We start from the raw sequence: 12027 nt of genomic DNA, 5'->3' as shown, positions 1-12027 counted from the left end.
ATTGCTACTTGTGCTCTGAATTGGGACCTCGTTGAGTATAAAGCCCAACTGTTCTAACTCCTTATAGACGCCCTGAGGAATTTCACGAAGTGCCGAGCTCCTGATATGAAGATATACTTTTGCTTGCTTGGACCTGTGGTACGGCTCGATTAAGGTGAAGTCGTTTGAATTTAAGGCCTGTAGCGTGTGTACTTGTTTTAGAATCTTGAGCACTGTTCTTCCGTTTAGAATCATGTAGTGTTCCTCGGTAATTTTTTGTTCCATTTTAAATAGACGGGTAGCTCTTGTTGTGGGAACTTTTGATCTTGAAAGGGTCTCTTTCTGGTTTGCTGACGACGATTTCCGTTGCTTAGAGTAGATCTGCTCGGGAGAAGTTGCCAGGCAACTTGTCATCTCTTTCTGTTGTGGTTGGACGGTTCCCGAGAGCTGCGATGTCGTCGTTCTATCCTTGTTCTCAGATTTGTGATTTAAGGATGTTTCCTTGGTTTTGTCGTTCTTAGAACTAGGAGGGGCCTTTGGTGCTTCAGTCTTTGAATTGGTAGCATTTTCAGCTTGTGATTCTGAGTTTTCTATTGTGTCCCAGTGCTGTGTTAAGTCAATCATGGAGCTTCGAATCAGGAAGTCCTCCGTAGTCCTGGGGGAGGGGGTATCGTGTGGCTCCGCGTTGTCATTGTGCTCTGGTATAGAATATCTTGATTTTCATCCGTCGTTTTTGTTGTTTTTTTTTTTTAGTAGTTTTTCTTGAAGCCAGCACTAGATCAAGCGCTGACACTGTTTCCGAGTGGGAAGAGTCTTCTTGGACGCCTGAAGCAAGTTTGAGCACAGGATGGTTTCTCGTGGCGGCCGCCGATTTTAGAGAAATGTCACTTGGTGGCATAGGTTTAGGTGCTTTAGTTGGCAAACAAGGATGTTTATCAGTTGTTTTTAAGAACACCGGAGCCAATTCTATAGGCGGAGGTGATGGCGTTGTCTGGGTTTCTTTATCAGCCATGCTTCGTTTGGCTAGAGTAGTAGATTTTAAGGAGTTTAGTTGTTCATCGAGCGAAGCAAATTTCTGATCCCAAGTGTCTGTGTCTCCTGTTCCTTTGCTCCAGGGCTGTAATGAAGCCTTCGACGAAGATCAACTTGGTGTGCATCATTCCTGTTGTGATGTGATCTTTTAAAGAGTCACTGATGTTCTCGTAGAGTTTCCCAAAAGGTGCTAGTGCTATTGTTATAGCCGACATAATAGTTGTTAGGTCGGGTTTTTTTGAAAATGGTTCCTTGGTGCTTGGTGTAGATATTTCACTTAACTTCCTATTTTTAGGTGGTGATCGATCTCTTGTTGTACACAGCGATGGTGGCACTGTAAATGCAAAGCTTTCGTCTGTCTGGATTGATCTGTTCAAGTTTTTTGGTTGGAGTAAAGGTTGGACAGTTTCCAGTTGATTCTTCGATGGGCTGCCAGGAACGCTATACTGTCTAGAGTGGTGACAGTGCCGACTTTGTTTTAGTAGGTGAGTTTTCTTTTGGTGGGTTCTCAGTGGCTCGTGGTTGTGCGCGCACCTTTATTTCTTGTTCTGTAGGTGAAATGGGTTTATTGATGTTCTCAGCTTGTATTTGCGTTTGTTTGGTTTGAGTTTGTTTTGGACAGCCCTGCTGCGGTGATTTTAACTGGGGACTGATTTTTCGCGGTATCACCAGGCGGGTTTGCCGTGGGCAGATTTTGGTCATCCGTAGGGGGTGAGGCGCTATTGGGGTTAGCGCTTCTTTCCAGCGTAGATTTGCCATAAGTTGGTAGCCGGGATGTCTTTTTTGCATTTTCAGTCACTTTCCTTACTTTGGGCACTGGGGGTAGATCTTGGATAGCCTCCAGAATTTCCACGTCCGAGAGTTCTTGGTCCAGCTTTCTTTTACATTGTTTTTTGAAGAAGTCTTTAAGAGCGACTGATAGAAGCGGATGAAGTTTTTTTATTGCACCTTTTTTTTGTGTTTTGACGTTTGAGAGTTTTGTAAGCAAGACCTAGATTCCTTCAACAATTTTTGGCGCGATGGTTTTGGGGCTTTGTCGAGTGGAGTCGGTCTTTTTGACTTTTGGTTTTTCTGTGTTTGGGTATTCTGTAATGTAAAGAGCTCTACTACTGTAGAGTCAAATAGGTCTTTTTCTGCATATTGTTGCTTAGAAGAGGGTGCTGAAGGATTGTTTGTAGTAACAGAGGAGTGGTCTGTGGGGGATTGCACGCTTGGAACATTTGTTTCAGTGTTTCCTGGAAGGTCTAGCTCAAAGATTTGTTTGGTCGACATGTGCAGTCAGAAAAGACTCTAAACTCATTTAGAATGTGCTCAGTCAGGCCAGAAGAGGCTGAGCCTGCAGCCTCAAGCCTACACCTGTGGCAGAGATGGTTAGCTAACCATTCATGGGCACATCTGAAAAGACATTCCAAGCAGAGTCCCTGCAGGTCAACTAACAAGAGCACCTGAGCAGACCTGTAAAAGAGGATGCCGTTAAACGTTCAGGAAAAAGTTTTCCCTAGCCAAATTGAGGAATGCCTCAATGGGACAAGTACATTCCTTAACTCCAGCAAAACACCAAACACAGGGAGGAACCACAGCTCCGCAATGCACAACTCGATGTCCTGCTTTAGATGCTTAGGCTCCTGTGGGATGCTAAATCCATAGGACGGCTTCAGGGCTTAGGGGCATTATGCTGTGCAAAATTACAGGTTTTTTTAAACGTACATTTTATTGGCATTTGTGTAACAGCATAACCACAACTTCCCTCCTCCTCCTCCCTCCCCCACTCGCCGCTTCCCAAATGCCCCTTTGGTCCCCATACAGGACCAAGCAACCCCATTTCATCACCCATAACATCCAAACTTTCCCCTACAGTTCCACATCCTCCCCACCAAACCCCGCCCCGCTGTACGCTACCTCCAGTTTTCTTCAGAGCCTGCTCCATTCAACTCAGCGCAACGTCCCTCTTCCGATTCAAGGCCTCCCCAGCTCCACCCACTTCTCTCCATGTCACACCCTGGCCCTAGCCATTTTGGGCCCAAAAAGCAGCCAGCCACATTCCCCTCTTTGGTCGCTCATACATGTTCAAACCAGGCCCAACAACTGCATTTTTCAAGGGCACCAGACACCTCTAGAGTCCTTTTTGAGAAATTCCAGAACTACGTCCCAGTCCAACAGGAATTTCTGATGGACCCCCTGAATTCAGCAAGTCACCCACTCTAGAGCCACAAAGTTCCACATCTTTCCCACCCATTCATGCTCTGACGGGGCACTCATCGGCTTCCATTTGTGCGCCACCAACAGCAACACCACCACCATCATCAGGACTCCTTCTATTGCGCCCATGTGGACAGGTTACCCAGAAACGTCAGTTATCCCCAACAAGATCTCCCCCCACCTCATCCGAAACCTAAACGCCAAAGACCTCATGTAGTACTGTGCAGATCATACCCGGAAAGGCTGTATTATTGCGCATTCCCATCAAATATGCTTCCATGAGTCCACCTCCCCACAACCCCTCCACCACAGCGCTGATGTGTGGGTTAGTACCTGTGAAGTTTCTCAAATGGAATGAGTTCCCGGCTGGTCCCGGTTCCGATAAAAGGGTTCAAGAGCCAGTGTCTCAGCGGCGAGTATCGATATCTCTCGCCTTGCTCCAGCCCAAAATCCCACTTGCAACTGTGGAATGTCTTAACTTCATTCCCTACGAACATATCTCGTAGTTGTAGGCATTCCGCCCTCTTCCCACCTGACATACGTTCCCTTTGCCTGCCCCGGTGTAATCTGTGGGTTCCTAAACAAGGGTGTTAACAGGGAGGCAGGGAGGTTAGAGCCACCTGCTGAACAAACTCATCCCAGGAATACCCCACTGGAGCAGTTATCCGTCTTAGGTACATGTTCTCCGGACTATCTCCAGTGGCTTACCCACCACCGCTTCGTCTATCCGGCACAAACATTTTTTGCGGTTACCCAAAAACCCTTGCCGGACACATCTAATCTGTGCGACTAAGTAGTAAAGCTGGAAGTTTGGCACTCCCATGTCCCCCTTGCGTTTAAGAGCCATCATTAGTTTCATGGACACCCTGGATCTTTACGATTCCTCAGAAATGCCCCCACATGTTTTTGGAGACTCCTACAGAAGCCTGCCACTGGGAGGGCCATAAAGTAATACAGTATCTAGGGTAGCATCAGCATTTCCGGCATGTTGACCCTCCCCAGCCACAATATGGAGAGAAGTCCTCACCTTCTCCAGCAGGGGAGTGTAGTTGGCCTGATACAGCAAATCCAGCGATTCTGCAATTTGTATCCCTAGGTATTTCACACTCTTGTCGGCCCACTTGTATGGCACACTTCCCCGCCCCCAGTCCCTGCGCCCTTAAGGAGGGGCCAGTCAGTTGCAACAGCTCTGACTTAGGAGCACTGATCTTAAGACCTGCCACTGCACCAAAAGGCCTGGGTTCCCTCGATATCACCATAAGTGTTGTGTCCGGCTCTGAGACCAAGAGGAGCAGGTAATCCGCAAAGGCCATAACCTTATGCTCCTTGCGCGTCACCCTGATTCTCGCCAAAAGCGGCTCCAAATATATTGCATGCAATATTGGGGAGGGCGGACACTGTGTTTGGTGCCCCTAAAAACTTTTATAGCCCTGGCAAGGTGTCTATTAAATTGGTAGGTGCAAAAGCGGCACCCGATAATTAGCTCCGACTAACATAAGGAAGTGGGATCTAAAACCCATGTTCTCCATTGTGCTGAAGAGAAATGGCCATTTGACCCAGTCGAATGCCTTCTCTGCGTCCAACTCTAGCATCAACGTGGAGGACCTAGTTAAGTTTACCTTCCCTATCAAGTGGCACACCCTCCTAATATTGTTAAAAGGTCCATCTTTTTAATGAACCCTTATTGGTCAGGGTTGATCAGCTTGGGGAGTAGTTTGTTAAAGCTTGTTGCTAACACTTGGTATACAATTTTACATCTAAGTTGATAAGCGCAATAGGGCAGTATGAGCCACATAAGGTAGCTTCTTGGCCAGGCTTCAGGAGCAAAATAACCATAGCCTCTTACATAGATGGGGTGATTCTCTCAGAACCCCCAAACGAATTGAGCAGTGACACCAGCCAGGGATTGTCGCCTCCGGAAAGATCTTGTAGAAAATCACTGGGAAATTATCCGATCCCAGGGATTTCCCTACCGGTAGGATATCTACTGCTATGCTTACTTCTTCCAGCGAGATCTCTTTGTCCAGTTCCTCCCTCTCCTGCGATGCAATTTTCAGGAGAGGACAATTAGCAAGATACTCCGCTGCTGTGCAATACCTGAGGGTATTTCACCTAGCAAACCTCAAGAGTCCCTTATTCAGGTGCCCAAGAAAGGGAGGACCTTCTCTTATCCTGTCCCGGAAGGCAGACGAGCGGGAAACAATCTCCTGGGTAGGGGAGCCCAGGGTTATGCTCAGGAGAATGCCGATGGGAGATGCGGTATCTTGCCAGTGAAGGAGAGGAGGGCGAGATATCTGAGGCATTCATGGGCTGTATTGCATCTGCCTCCCTTCCTCCCATTAGACCTCTCCTACCCCGATCCAACATCCCATCTGTACGTAATCAATCCTCCAAGGTCCCAAACCTGGTTACACCCAAAAAGCGTAACTCCCAGAATCATTGTTTCACGGGTCTCCATTCGAAGACTTTCCATCCTTCTTCCCTTCCCTCCGATGATCATTTTCTGCATTCCCAACCTGATTGGACAAAACACTACAATTGCCACAATCCCCTTTGTTCATGTCATGAACCCTGCAATTTCCACTTACCCAGCAACCCTGCCAATCCCGTCCCCTCCGACTCATCTTTGGGTGCTAACGAGAAGGGGCAAAGTCTTAAGTCCTGAGAAACAATGTTTTGACAAAGGCAAGGAACGTCCACTATGAACTATTTGAAAAGACATGGAGATGCTGAGGAGGGGACTAGAGAGGTACTCTGTCCCGCTGGTTGTTTGGAATTCGAGCCAGACCGAGGGAGAAACCAAGAGACACAGAAGGACAGGAGAAGTACATTGTCCCTTTTGTCATAGAGGTACTGAGCAAGAACGAGGGAGATGCAGGGGTGGAAGGCTAACACCCTAAAAATATGTAAAGCAATCACGTGAACCCAAGCAAAGGAGGTTCACAACGAACTGTTGAAAATACTTTTTTGTGAGAATAGCAGAAAGACTTGCTGAAAACTACAAGGAACCTGGCGGAGGGAGGCCATCAGTCGAGACGGGTCCAAGCCTGAACGAGGGAGATCCAGGAGGCGAAATCATCACCCAAAATCCATTAAGAAGAGGAACAGTTTTGAAGGGTTATCCCCAGAAGAGGGGACCCGTGGGTTATACTGGCCCTGGGCGCCACCGCATCTCGGTGCGCAGCCAGCCCCTGTCTCCCATGACTCCCCTTTGACCTGCTGGCTCTCCGGGGGCATCTGGCGTTACCCCCATCTCGCCACGCTGCTGGGGGGGGCCTGAACCTGGTCAGCCGCTACAATGACTGCGGTCCGCCCTGCTCTTCTCCTTCGATCGCTGTTCCGCTCGGTGTGGGGTGGCAGGCCATGCCTGCCTGCGCTTCAGACCTGCAGCTCACCACACGGCTGCACGGCCCTGGGCTGCTCCTTTTCCGGCACTTTGCTCCAGGGTCGTCCGCCTGCACTGGGGCTTTCCTGCTCCAGTGTTGGACCTCTTTCGGCAGTTTTCCCGCTTGGTTAAGGTAGCTGCTTTATTGTTGGCGCCGGAAAGATGAGAGCACACCCTTTACGCTGCTCTCCTCCTGGCAGCCAACTTAGAAGTCTAAAAGGACATTTTTAAAACCAATCGTTAACAAAGAGGTTCGGAGGAGAAGGGAGGCCTTGAATAAAAGCGTCCATGAAAACTTCACAAGTGGGTAAGCGGCATGATCGGTGGTCTTCGGCTTCAAGTGCTTAACCATCTAATTTCCTTTTCCTGACTTTCAGGATACGGATCTGATTGGCCCTTCCCCTTTTGTAAACAAGCAGCTTGGCGAATACACATGATAAATCCCCCATCTGGGCCCAGAACGCACTACCGTCATGCAAAACTTTTTAAATTCTATCATGATTAAGCCAGTGCAGGTCAAGGTGAACTAGGGTGGCGGACGCCTCCTCCCCCCCCCGCGCCCATCTAACCATAACTTGTCTGAAAACAAAGAGCCAGCAAGCAAGCTGGGGCTTGCATCTTCTTTTCGCTCTGTACCCACCAGCCCAAATTTGGTAAAGTAAAAACATATGCCATTTGGTTATCGTGGCACACTACACAGCTTTTTCACATTCCCCAGAAAATAAAATAAGTGTGTCGACTCATGTTGCTGCAAATTATCTCACATTTGGAGAAAGTTGCTTTTGCATCATTCACATGTCATACTGCTGCTTCCATTGTATGGAAATCAAGTGGCAAGGGCGCTGCACCGTCCTGCATTACCCCGGAGGTCTCTCTTGCTACCCCCCCAAAAAAAAAAAATAATAAATAATATAACTACTATATAACAACTTTTTTTTCTTTTTTTTTTTTAAATGTGGCTCTTTATTTTTGGAGTGACTGGCTTTCTTGTTCAGGCCTCATTAAAAAACAGGGGTTCCACAAGTGTAATACTTCGAGCAGTGACCCTAAATAAGAAAGAATAGGAATAACAAATAATTTGACTTTCTGGAATTCTACACAATTGCTCGACTCATTAAAGGTTTATTTCAGGCACACTTCAGGGGGGCGAGTCACTGATTTAGTCTGCTTAAATACCTCAACTCAGCCTTTCATCCTTCTGCGGTAAAAATGAGTACCAAAACAGGTTCGGTGATATTGTATGTATATTTATTCTATATAAAGCGCTTAACCCTAAGTGCTATATAATAACACATCATTTTCATTTGGCCTTGGACATTTGCTTGCATTCGTACTTATTTGGTTATATGGACCTATACACACTGATATTAACGATACATATGGTGATCCATTCTTCTATGAAATGTATATCACATAGTGATATCGTAACCATATTTCTCATAGTGTACTAGGAACAATGCTGTGTGAGGCCACTACCTGTTTTGTGAAGGGATGAAAGGTCGGGTTCCATCAGTTCCATGGCGTCACTTCAGGGTCAGTGTCAAATGAAATCACTTCCTGTGATGTCATGAGCGGTCAAAGGTCGTATGGCATCACTTCCGCTACTCCTGGCATTTTGGTGAAATGACGTCCCTTGGTATTAAGCATGTCAAATGACAAGTAAAAACTCAACCAAGGTTATTTAATAGAGAATACATTTGAGCCCTTTTTTACGAGTTGCATGTCAGTTTTATTTATTTATTTACTATTAGATAGCATTCCAAGCGCTGCTTATGTTTTGAACGGTTTGCATGGGAATTGAATACAGAAGAGAGGGAGGAAGTGAAGAATGTCACAGCCTCGGCCGTTTGGTGCTATTCCCACCACCTGCTTACATGGCTATGGTTGTCCTTATAACCATGCCCACCCACTACTTGCCCCTCCCTGCCTAAAACACACACGCACTGGCATCTCTTTGGTATCCCTTTAAAAGCACGCGGCGAGCTAGCTCAATGTTATTTCTGGGCAGCCTTCTGAAGGGTAATAGCTCAATTGCAACTGTAAACTAGCTACTAGTCTAACCAAATAAATGCCCATGTGCACAGTCAGTCACTTGATTCATAAGCAATGAGAGTGTCCGGACACTTGTCCCCTTGAATCGATTCCCCGCTAAAAAAAAACACACAAAAAACAAATAAAGCATTAGCAAAGCTAACAGGTCTGTTAACGGCATTAGATAGGCATTTGACAGGTACTGCCATAATACACAATGGTGCCAACCCCATCTTCGATCCTATGGTCAGGTAGTACCATCATGGCAGTGTCTGGAAAAAGTCTACCACATGCCTACAACAAAAGCCAAGGCTCTTGGCTGCCTCAGATCTAACCAGCATTGGCAAAGCTTATAAAAAGAGAAAGTCAGTAATAACTGTTTTTTGAAAATGATAAGCTAATGATCTAACTGAAGTAATAAAAGTGGGCTGCCATTCGCATTCAACCTGCAAGGCATTCCGAATTCCTTCATATCCTAGCAACATTGGACGAGTGGCTTCAGACTTACCGCAGCACTGTGGCAGACAACAAAGAAGATGTCTTAACGCATTACTATATAGTTACTATCACAACAAAGTTAGTGTTAGATCCTTTTCGTTTTATCAGATGAGGATGGGGGCTCTGTGCCACTACATCTCGCGGACTACAATGCTGCCGTTTACATGGCTATATCCATCATACAGCATTTTGCTTAAAAGATTAAACTAATTGGGGAATAGTGTACATGGCTAACCCCAGTCTGCCAGCTTTACAGGACCAGGGTCTCTTGAGGACTATTGACTTTCCTCGGTACAACACTGAGCTACTACAAAAAGGTAGGCTGCCCCGCACTGATGGTTACAGCCAAATCATTTTTGACGCATTTGGTCGTCCTTTCTGAATATACATGTCACACCCTTCTGTCTAATACACACATGTATGTGTTTCTTTTGTAGACACAGAAAACATTATTGTGCACCATATATTTGAATTTGTCCTGGTGAGGGCCGCGTAGTTGTGGCACCACACCTTTGGTGCACCCGACGGCCGAAACACACTGTCAAACAAAATATAGCACCCACTGACGCTGCCAAGATAGGGCAGGTCTTATGCAAAAAGAACAAAACTTTTTATTTGTCCTGCACTACGTCAGGATCTACATATGTAAACATTGCACTTAGAAGAGGGATCTATGTGAATAATAGATCTTAACTGAAATTAATGACTATTTGTTTGTCTGGAATATAGATTTGTATTTGTATGAAGGCCTTAATGAAGGCCATAGAATGTGTATAGGTGAATTGTTTTAAAATAAAATTGAGTGTTTGGTACAAGAAATAATAAACGTGTATTTTTATAATAAACAAAAAAGTCTAAATACAAATATTTGAACAATTGTGGTGTGACAAAAATAGCCTTGATCATTGATACATTTTGTTTTGCTTCATATTGTACAAGCAGTGACTGCAAAGATGGGCTGGGTAGACAGTCTGAAGCAGGTAGAATGTGCTCTGCCGGGAAAAGAAGGAGCTTAAAGCAGACCCCTTCAATGGCACAGTGCAGCTATGCTCTGAATAGTACTTTACTTCCACTTGGTAGAATGACAATGTTTGGAAGGGCTCGAAGTCTGAACACCCACTAAGGTATGAACACAGGACCTTTTGTTACCCTCCCCCACACCCGCTGGGCCCCACAGGCCTGGTATGTGGCATACACTTCTCAGTCGTATCAGCATTTCAGAAACAACCTATACTCAAGGTTTGCGGCCATGCAGCATGTCAAACAGTTGCATATCGTCCTCTTTCCCATAAACCCCCATATTTCCACCAGATAAATCCAGTTAAGTAGCCTTAAACAAGTAGCATATCCAGGCCCCAAAGCAGATATATGGAAGGAACTGGAAAAACTGAAAATCCCCATAACATCCTAAATATAATACAGAACACCATGATGAAATCCCAGAGAGGCAAACGGGATGGGTACCCAGTGCCTTAAGTGGCATGCCGAATCGAGCCGGGGCGCTTAGTGGCGCATGGTTGAAAAGGGGCATGGAAGATGAAAGAGGTTCCCAAAGTAGGGAACTCCCATCCCCTGCACACTATAAAATATCTGAAAAAACAGAACAATTATTTGTAGAAGTGGTATGTGATTGTCTGGTAATACACCTATTACCTAATGCAATTTGAAAATTAATAATGAAACATGTAAACATTAGAGAGAAAAACAGTCAATTTCCAAATAACAGTCTTCAGATTTATCACAAAAGCTTGAAATGTATTGTATTTGTTGGCCCACCGCGTTTCGAGATACTCAGGGGCAAAATCATAATTTCTTGGATTCTAAGAAGATGAAAATACATCAATCTTAGTATATGAACGTGTCTCCATTTTTCATAAATATATATCTGGTACATATAAAAATGCTATAAGAAGTTTTTCCATTTGCATCAATTTATATATTTAAACCCAGTGGATCATTGATTAAATTGCAGTAACCATATACATAGTTCAATATTTCACCTCTTTCAGGGTGTAGACCATATTGTTTTCCAATACTGCTAGAGATAGTTAGATTAGACCTACTACTCGAAAATGGTGGTTCATCAGAAATTAAAACAAAAGGAAGATATTACAATGTTCAATCAGAGAAAAATGCTGACCTTGTGGTTGCTTAATGGATGTAAATCATGTGTTTACGGGAGTAAACCTCATAATTCTGTGTGGGGAATGTCTGCCTATCGGCCTTGTTAATACCTGAAAGATATTAGTAACACTAATAAGATTTAGATGAACTTGAAAAACAGTATTGAGAGAGTTGATTGAAGGTAGCCTCACTTGCCCTCTGGGTTTCTAATCACCCCAAACAAAATATAAGGTGTGGTGTTCACGTGTCAAAAACTAATCGGAGATAACTTCCGGAGAGCAGGACAAGAATCATCTTGGTATAATCATGGACTAGTTCATAGGCCTGTGGAAACAAGAAGGGTTTCCCAATCAGGCTAAAGATAAGCTAAAGTGTTGAGGAGGCAGAAAATAGCAGAAGAAAATAATACTATCAAAAAACGTACTGAAAATGTGTAGAACAAGCCGGACAGAAGAGGCTTCCTTCACTGTAGTTACCGAAGCCGCGGAAGGAGACTGTCTTGTAGATGCTGTGGTTGTGTTTTTATAGCATCATAGCGATGACGTCATTTCATGCATGTGAGGTAGCGTCATGCCAATGAAGTCACTCAGCGCATGTGCGAGTGGCGAGACAATATATCGATCTAATGTTTAGGAAGAATTATAAAGATATCTGTCCGAGTACTTGAATGAGATGGTGCGCAAATGGGGTTACTAATTCCAAGATGAAAACCGTGATCTAGAAAGAAGATAAACAATATAGGTCGTCACTAGACGCATGCGTGTTTACCCAAGATTACA

General features: G+C 45.0%; 1 protein-coding gene across 1 annotated transcript in view; it reads right to left on the bottom strand.

Annotated features, from left to right (window-relative positions):
* The window catches only part of MTMR10 (myotubularin related protein 10), a 431932-nt gene that overhangs the window by 350137 nt on the left and 69768 nt on the right, over positions 1 to 12027 (bottom strand). The gene's annotated exons all lie outside the window — the stretch shown is intronic.

This window comes from Ambystoma mexicanum, chromosome 11 (genome assembly GCF_040938575.1).
Source record: "Ambystoma mexicanum isolate Mex_15411 chromosome 11, UKY_AmexF1_1, whole genome shotgun sequence".
Classification (NCBI taxonomy): domain Eukaryota; kingdom Metazoa; phylum Chordata; class Amphibia; order Caudata; family Ambystomatidae; genus Ambystoma; species Ambystoma mexicanum.
The sequence above is the reverse complement of the archived record's forward strand: the minus strand, read 5'-3'. Positions and strand labels throughout refer to the sequence as shown.